Source organism: Scatophagus argus, chromosome 20, assembly GCF_020382885.2.
Source record: "Scatophagus argus isolate fScaArg1 chromosome 20, fScaArg1.pri, whole genome shotgun sequence".
NCBI classification, from domain to species: Eukaryota; Metazoa; Chordata; class Actinopteri; family Scatophagidae; genus Scatophagus; species Scatophagus argus.
Window position 1 is genome coordinate 14163191 of NC_058512.1, and position 9814 is coordinate 14173004.

Sequence of the window (9814 nt, forward strand, 5' to 3'; positions counted from 1 at the left end):
AGTATGAGAGTGTTCAGGCACATTATTTTGCAAGGTCACTGTCAATCAAATCTGGATGTTCTCTATTTAAACTTGTATTGTTGCCTATTTTGCCACTGATATTGAATGTTTATGTGTATGTTTGTTTGAGTGAAGTATTTTTGGATCCCGGTTTTAAAAGATTTTAATATGTCACGGAAGAAATAATAAGAGGAATAAATGCAGGTGCTCTTCTCTATCCCCTTGCATATTTGTTTATATATTATTACTTGTATATGTATTTACTTTTAGTCATGTTTGTGTCATAGCTATGGGGAGCACCTTCATCACCTCCATTGTGATCTTTAGTGAAATACAGAAAAGCTGATTTACTCCAGCCTCACAGAGCCACTAGCATGGCTATAGACTCTTGTTTTATACTACATAAAGTATGATGACAACAACCCTTCCCATATCTGATTGTTAAACATGTCAGTCCAAACCCGTGGGTATGAAAATACTGCTATAGTAGCCTACACTCTTCTTCAAAGGCTTTCTACAAGAGTACCATTTACCAAGAAGTTACCATTCAACCACAAAAGCATCACTTTAAACAGTTAGTATTGTCTAGTTGGAGCACGAAACCTATAATATATCAAAACTAAATACCTGACAAATTGTAATGAACAAGGACGTCATATGGAGCACCAATTAGCCAGCCTGCTCAGCCAGTGACTCCTCTGTTTGTTTCCATGTAATAGAGTTGTAGCATGAGATATTTTACTTATTAACATACCCAGTGATTTGGGGAGGCAGCTGTACTGTAATTGTGGAGGATGTGCGGAAGAAAGTAATTAGATCATTGCAACGCTGTGTTTTGCCTGCAGCTGTCTGTTTTTCATCAGTTTTTCCAAATGGGTTTGTCATAGCCCTCCTTCTCCCTCCGTACAGAACTCCAATTACATTTTATTTGCGTATGATAATTCACTGAGAAATGAATGATGGGTGTTTTAATATGCACTGGACGTGGCAGTGGATTCTACCAAATGCCCACAAGGTGATTTTGACTTGAATAAACAATGGAGTTCAAATTATGGAGAGAACTGTAAGGATTTTGAGTGATGGAGTCTCCGTTTGGCTATAAGACGTCAGTCCTTAGAGCTGAATTTCGCCCACCAGCACAGCCCACAAAAGTACATTGACTCAAATAGAAGACTTATGGTTAGTTCACATGTTTTCTTTGTTTTTTGCAGCTGACATCCAGACTGCTGACCACATCAGGTGCATCTGAAACATGGGGTTTCCATTACAGGAAAAGGTCCTATCAAATATTAAATTGTACTAAAATGCTCTGCTGGACTGCTGCCATGGAAATATGGTCTGTTATTTGTACTCATAACATTATCTACTTCTGATTTCTTAGATCTGGATCACAAAAGAGGAAGGAAGGTGGATCTTATAAGCACAGTTAATGGTTTTTCCTTTCATTGCTTGTTTCCTTGGAGTGCACAGAAATTAGTCTATATATATATATATATATATATATTAAAAGATGATGTTATCAAGTGTGCTTTCTCTAAATAAACAAAAGAAATAAACCTCTCCGAGATCCTCCATGGGCTCCATGCTTAGTTGAAATTAGGGGATGAACCTGACTCTACCCGTCATCTGTGGTGGTCTCAGATGTTTCTGTTTCTGTCACTTCATGTCTAATTAATTGATCCCGCCAGGTCCTTTCAGAGCCCTCAGCAGCAGAGGCAGGTTACCTTGGTAGCCAGATCATGCTTCATCTCTACATGTGCTGGTGTGAGCAGGAAATACTCCACGGTGATGGTTGAGTAGACAAAGATCTCCTCCTTGCAGAAGTATTTATGGTCATTCCAACATTTCTCTTTCTGCTGACAGGCACAAATAGAACGCAGTCCCCCAATATTATGTAATAAGTAACAGAAGATCTTCTTGTGTGAATGATTTTTTGAAATAAAATCAGAACTGCGGTAAGAGCAAATGTAAATTTTGTCTTGTCTGACTTTCTGTGATACATGGTGTGCATATATAGTTATCACAATTGAAAAATGTTACATATTTCACATCAGTCCTTTAAAGCCTCACTCACTGTTTCCACTTAAAGCTACTGTCTTATATCTGATTGTGATAAAAGTGCATCAACAAGCTTTTTGAATCTGCACCACTTGGAGCATAGTAAGTACGCAGCCTTCAGATTTAGGTCATCAATACAAACGCAGGCTAAACTGCATTTGGGATATGCAAGGAGGATGATTCAGAACAAATCCATCAAAACCTTCAGGGGTAAAAACAAAAAACAAAAAACAAAAGAAAAAAGAACTGAAGAAAAGAAAGGTTGGGAAGGTTAAAAAAAAGCTTAGTGTATTTTACTAAATCCCACTACAAAGTGCATTCTGTATTCTGTCTGTATGCCTTAAGACAGATCAACTTCATCAGAGACAAAAGCTCCTGAATCTGCTTGGAAATTGTACACTTTCTTCAGCATGGATTGATTATCACTGCCAGACAATCAAGCTCATTTCAATGCAAACGCTCAGACAAATTTAATATAGACCCATGAAGACCATGATTTATGATTTATTTATTAATGACCTATGATTTATTAACGTCTGAACAGCGTTCAGATACAGACATCGCAAATATGTGACATCGCTCTATGAAGTCTAGTTCTTTTTTATTCACAAACACAAATTGCTCTGGAGTTCTACTTTAAAGAATTCTGAAGATTAATTTATTATTCTTTTGAGTATTATTTATTGTTATTTGGAGCTGACAGGCAATATTCATCCTGCAAAATGTATTTTAATGTCTCTCTTATCTTCTCTGTAACAATTTATTTTACAAGTCTGCCATCTTGGTAAAATATACAGCTCCAAAAATGCTCACATTAGGAAAATATGTTGCTCTGCGTTCACAGTGGGAGATAAATGAGGTAAATTTTCTTGCTGTGCTCACAGGAGTTACAGCCTGTCCCTATTACTCCATCCAGGCCATAAATAGGCAGAAACCTGTGACACATTTAATTAAACTCAAAAGCTCATGCTGTCAGACACTGTGTTTGGCCCTCCCCTCTTTTGGTCCTAATGGATGTTTGCGGTCCATAATGCCTCGGTGCTAGATCCACTGTGTCAGCTCGAGGGAGTGATAGTGAATAACAGGGCACTGTCAGATTTGGTAATGAATCTACATTGTCAGAGAAAAACGTCAAATTGTCTGAGGAAAAGCAAACATCTTCTAATCATTAATCAACCATGAGAAGTGAGGAAATGACCAGCATGTTTTATATTCAATTTAGAAAATGATAAAACTGTGTAATATGTGATTTGAAGAATCTGTCAGAGCAAGTCGCCTGATCCATGTTTGACAAGGAATAACTGGAATGCAAGAGGAGCATCAAATGGCAGGTAGCATCTGGATAAAATCACACCAACTGTGCTTATAGTCACGAGGTAAGCCACATGTTGCTGAGTGAGCCCAATGACGTGACAAAGCGCAGCTGTGCTCCAGATTAGCCACCCTTCTCCATCTCTTCTTTGTCATGCTGTTTTGAAGTGATGGACAGGTAGATAAGAGATTAACATTTGGCAACAGTTTTCAGCACGAGGATGGAAATCCAGATACCGCTTCATTCCATCATATGCAGACTGCTACTACTTCTAATGTTACTCCAAAGGAAAAAACATTAGAAGTAGTCTCAAAGGGAACAATCAGTTCAAAGGTAATACGTGCAGTCATTTTTTACTTTTAAATGACATTATGCATATATTATGAAGCATCTTTAATTTCTCTAATGAGAGTTTCTGAATGAAACAAATGCATCACAGTGGTTTTTGTGATAATGTGGAAATGTCTATCATTCAGCCACCTACTGCAGCCATCTAAGAGCTTGTTTAAGATTTTGAAGACAACATAAAAATAAAAGTGAAAGGATGACCAAAGTTGACAATATTTGTGTTCTGCTGTCCTTTGGGGGTAATTGTAATGCTAGGACTCTTGTAGGATCTCTTGTAGAGGTTGATTCATCTCCAATGTATCACTGCGTCAACGTTCATCACTGTTTCTTTATCAATGTATGTATCAGTCATCTATATACCTATATCATAGCTTCTATTTTGCCACCAGATGTGTTGAAGAAGCAGATAGAAAAGCCAGAAAGTCTGTAATAATAATAAATATTTTGATTTTTATATATGTTTAGTCATATTTCTGCTGATTCATTCTGCAATCGTCTTGTAGACATATGGTGAAAGGCTTTCGTATCTGCTTCTTCAACACATCTGGTGGTACAGTAGAAGCCATGTTGTAGATATAAAGATGTCAATTATCATTGGCATATATACAGTAATGTGGTATCATAACCTGCTCTCATTAGCTCAGAAAGTCACTGCTGAAATGTTCTAATCACATCCTGAGTGAAAACATGAATGCTTAAAAGAAATAGATGTTGATGCAGCTGTCACTCCCTTCTTGCAACAGCTAATATTAATGTCTCATGCTAGTTGTCAAAAAATCACCAACTGGATGTACCACACTGCATTTTAGTTTTGAATTTTAATTTTAATTTCAGTCGGTCTCCAGCTTTGACTGGCATGTAGTGTAAAGCTTTAGAAAACGGAGTGAAATAAGGCTGTAACCTTATCTGTAGCTTTAAGGATATGAGCATACGGTATGCACATGTTGAATAAAGTCTAAAATTTTTCACCTGGAAGAAGGAGGTGTATGATATTCACAACTTCCTCCCCCTCATATATTCGAGTATCATGTGCCAATTGTTATTGCTCATGTTGATGAGCTTCTTACCTTGAATTGGCTTGTGATTTGAGCTCTGTGCTTTGCTGTGCACTACCAGGGTGGTGGTGTTGGATTTTTATAAGGTACGATTTTATATGTTTTGTACATATATATATAATTGCATAAAGTAATATATGTCTTATGATCAGAATCAGGAGCTTGCAGTGTGTTGCTTCATTTAGACTAAAAAGGCTTATATATGTGGAATACTAGCAGGAAAACAGACACCAATCAACCAACCACTCAACCAAACAAACAAAAAAAAGAAACAAACGTAAATTGAGATATAAAAATTAGCATATTTGGAATCCTGACAGTTTGAATATGAGATTGTTTGTGCTTGCAAGTTACATAAGATTCTAAAGCGCTACATTTTCAAAGAGATGCTTGGCATTCCAAATAATTTCAGAATTTAAAATGCCCAAGTTAATTGACACACACACAGTGACAGCAGGCTTGATTCAGTGTTAGTCTTCTGAGAGACGAAGTTGCATAAGACACGATGTGGTCTGTGGTCTAAAATCTTAAACTCAAACTTGAAACTTTTGAGAGAAATTTGATTGAATCTATATCACCTTCTAGATTGATCAGTTTCCTGGCAACAGTGTTGGCACTGGCATCAAAAGGTTTTCCCAGCTTACAGCATTTAAAGACATATGAAGGGAGCCAACATGTGATTCTATGGATACGGCACAGATTTCTGAACGAAAAATAGATATTCCTGAGAATCATGAGGCTATTATACATTTAATAGAATAAGTTATGTTTACCATTTATAGTCAAGTTCAGAAACATCCTGGCATACTGCTTTTGTCATCCACATTATATTCAGAGGCAATGCTGAGTCATCTTCCACTTAATCTGATCATGTTGGAAACATCAATCAATCTGAGTTTCAGTCACCGATTCATGCTAAACCTCTGTAGCCACGATATTTCTATAAAATGTTGCATTAATGTTTAGAGAACTTCCTTATCATTCCATAATGAAAAGCAGCAGCACCTTAATTATTTTCCATTCCACAACTGTTGCTGCCTTTGAGCAATGAGCCTGTTTGACCTTTGTATCTTTCTTTGTGTGTTGCTTTTTGCTCAGCTATGCAAATTGAATAAAGAAGCTTGACGTCCAGAAAGTCTCAGATATGAAAAACATCACCGTCTAAAAACATGCGATGATCGAAACAAAAGGATAGAAGAACAGAGGAGAAAAAAGCTGTCATGATGGATGATGTAACTGACTGTTTGCCAAATCCTGCCCTCTAACTGTTGCTGCGCCTGCTACTCTCAATTCTCATATGACACATATGCAGTTTACAATTATAACTGTGGCACATTTATCAAGATTTGCAGCAATTTTTGAAACAATGAGTCCTTGATTTCAGGCAGAAACAGACACAAGCAGACTTCTCACTTCTAGCCAGTGACCGATTTTGTTGGCATACGTGACTGTGGGCTCACTGGAGTTAGCATGCTAATTAGCTTATAATAAAAGGTACAAGGTTAATAATGTATTTGTCATTCTACAACACAGAATTAGCAAAATGCTAGTTGTATTCCTTTTATGCTACTCACAAAAAAAACAAATAGATGAATAAATAAAAAGTCATAAACATATTTTTTTCCAATATATACTGGGGTGCAGAAGATGAATTGATTAGTCTCTCAGCCTGAGTAAAGAGGCTGTGCTGTAGTCTGGTGGTACAGCAACAGATATTTCTGTAGGGTGAACAAGCTTTGGTTGAGGTGGGTGTTGTCTTTTGGTATCCTTTGAGTCCTACACAGGCACCTCGTCTCAGTGATATCATTGATGCTCGTTAGCTGAGAAGCAATGATCTGGGGGGTTTTAACCACCCACCGCAGATCCCTCCTGTCCTGGGCCTTGCACATTCCCAGCTTATTTGTGATGTTTCCAGGCAGGATGCTTTGTATTGGTATTTCTAACATCTCTGTGATGTTAACTTGATGTTTGCCTGCTCCACTTCAGCTCCACTGATATCTACAAGGGTGTGTGTCTTTGTGATAGGATGTGCTTTGTGCACCACTCTGCAAGACTGTTGATATGGAGGTTTCTCCATGTCTGAGATTGCAGCCGTGGGTGTACATCAGGAGCAAGAGGGGTGCACAGCCCTGGGGCTCTAGTGTTGAACACTAGAATGGACGAGGTGTGACTGCCAATCCGAACTGTCTGGGGTCTGTTTGTGAGGAAGTCCAATATCAAATTGCAGAATGTGGTAGTCCAGAGCGCTCAGTTTCACTGGGGATTTTGTACGGAATACTGAGCTGACATCAACAAACAGCCTTCTGATATATCTTCTGTGTTGTTTTCAAGGTGTGAGAGGACTGAGTGGGGGACAGTAAAGATGACATCTCTATGGTTGTGTTCATTCTGTAAGCAAACTAATAAACTAATGACTCCAGACTGGCTGGGTGGTTCATCAGAGTGGGGGGTGAGTGCCACAAGGCAGTAGTCATTCAGACATGACCAGGATTACCCAAACGTTTTCCCTTGGGGGTCCAAAACTAAAACTCAATGGTTGGCCAGGAGCCTAAAGTGAACACGTTTTGACTTGAATTGTATTGTTAAGGTACAAAATCGTACTAGAAACAATTTCTGTTCTGTAAGTTACTACAATATCATGTACACTGCTTCAGCATGACAGGCAGTTAGTGCCCTTAGTGCAACTAAACTGTTACTTGAGATGTTTAGATGTTTAGCAAACAGATGAGTATTTCTAAAGCAGGAGACAGCACATAGTTTATATTCACAATATAATAACAAAGTCTTAAATGGAATACATTTTCAGTGTGACTTTCAAGACAAGAACATTTGAAAATGCCTAATGACCTTGGGATATTAATGAAAACACTTACAGCATTTGAACAAGATCAGTGAAATCTCCTGTGTTTTTTTTTTTTTTTTTTTAGTGAGGACAGTGTGTCCAGAACCACATGAAAAGGGGGGAGTAAGGAGCCTTATTTATTCTCTTTAAGCATCAAACTAAAAGGACTACAATGGTGTTTGATCCTTCAGCGTTCAGTAATATATTCAGCCTCTCATGTGCCTGATCCAAGGCCACGTGTGAGCCCTGAGCAACACACTGTGAAGAAAATGTGGTACAGTGACTAAGGTCATGGGATCTGGAACAGGTGTCGTGCTGGAATTAAGGAAGGAAGCTTGCTGAATGCAGCAAGACGCCGGTAATGCTGTGAAGAAATATTATAATACAGGAAGTATACAGGCTGTATGTATAAACAGATAATAATTCATTAATAATTCATGAGAAAACAGAATGAGTGTTTGGAATGGAATATGAAAGTAGAGTGTACAAACCTGTACTGAGTGAAACGTGATCATGAATGGATGATTAAAAGTTTAAATACTTATATTAGATGTGTTGTTAGAAAGGTATTATGGTCTTATGTGCATTTTGTGACTTTGGTGACATTGACATTTTGTGTTTCTGTTTACATAAGGCTGTTTCAGTAAGCAAGGCTGTGGTGCTAATTTTGACTTCATTAGCTTTGTTGTGACTTGTTGTTCAAACATGTTGTTTGTTTGGACTGTTTGACTTGGTTCAGTGCAAAACTGTAATCACTGTTTATGATGTTAACGATGCAGTTTGACATTTTGAGAAGTGTGCTTCTTTCACTTTCTTTTCCAAGATTTAGACGAGAGGATACCACTCATACTTGTCTGGTAAATTTACAACCATAGCTTTGAGGTTGTTAGGACAGAGAATAGAAGGAGGGGGGAAACATCTAGCCTATCAAAAAGTAACAAATCCACCAGCCGGCACCTCTAAGGCACCAATCAGATGCCATCAGGTCAATTGTTCATTTTCCACAAGGAAAGCAATTCAGTGCTGAAAAGGTAGTGATTGCAGTGCTTCAAAATCCAACTCCAAAATCCATGGGAATGCTATCACCGTAAGAATGAAACTAGGACTGTGAATGGATCGTTAATAGTGACAGACTGCTACCACTGAGACCATTATTCTGAGTGACAAGCACTGCTATTTACTTTCCCGGCCCAAGTCTTTCAAAAACGTTCCAAGCTTGGCTCTGCCTCCGACACTTGTCTTCATTTAGAGTCCATTAAAAAGAAAAAATAAATAAACATAAATAAAATGAAACCAAAGTTTTAATAAGCTTTAACACAGTTTTCTCTTAAAGACTTATTTATGTTCACCTCAATGTGAACAGTGTTTTTGATTTTAATGCTACAGACAAAAGAACAGATGTATAGTTTGTGTGAAAGGCTGTGGAACACATACAGATTGCCAAAATCCGGGATGGGGGGGTTATCAAGATTAAATGTTTCTTGTGTTATTCTCATCGGACAAGAACTTTGTAGTAGCCTAGCACAATTGAGCCAACATGTTAAAAAAAATCCATATCCTATTTGTTGTAAAGCGCAGAGGTGACTACTAAAGGGAAATCGTGTCACAGGCAGGCGAGGGGTCACATTACCCCTGACATACCATAGCAGACCATTTCTTTGTCGCCCCTCCCCACTGAGAAAAGAGGCCAATCACCTCGAGACCAACGGCTCAGTATGCACTTACGTCTTCATTAATAATGCATGGACTTCCATTTGAAGCAGCAGACCACGGAGCAGCACAGTGGGACATGGAGCATACAGTTGTTCATACATTAACCATATACCATGCTATGGACAGCCACTGTAAACCTGCCTTTCAAACTGCTGTAATGATACTGACTCAGCTTTTACCTCCATGAGCTGTCACCCCACATATACACATTTTATCCTTGTGTCTATTGTTACACTGCATGTGTGGATTTTTTTTCAGCTGACGTAAAGATGGATTTCTGGTTCTGCTGCTTTCTTTGTAAAATGATTATTATGATTTTTGCACATCTCAATTCTATTCAAGACTGATGCTGGAAAGAACCACATGTTTTGCAATTTCTATCCTATTTCTAATCATTGAACATGTTCAGCCAAAAATTAATATTGTGCGCAACACAAATCACCTTGTTTGTTAGTAACAGATAATATATAATTTGGATTGGACTTT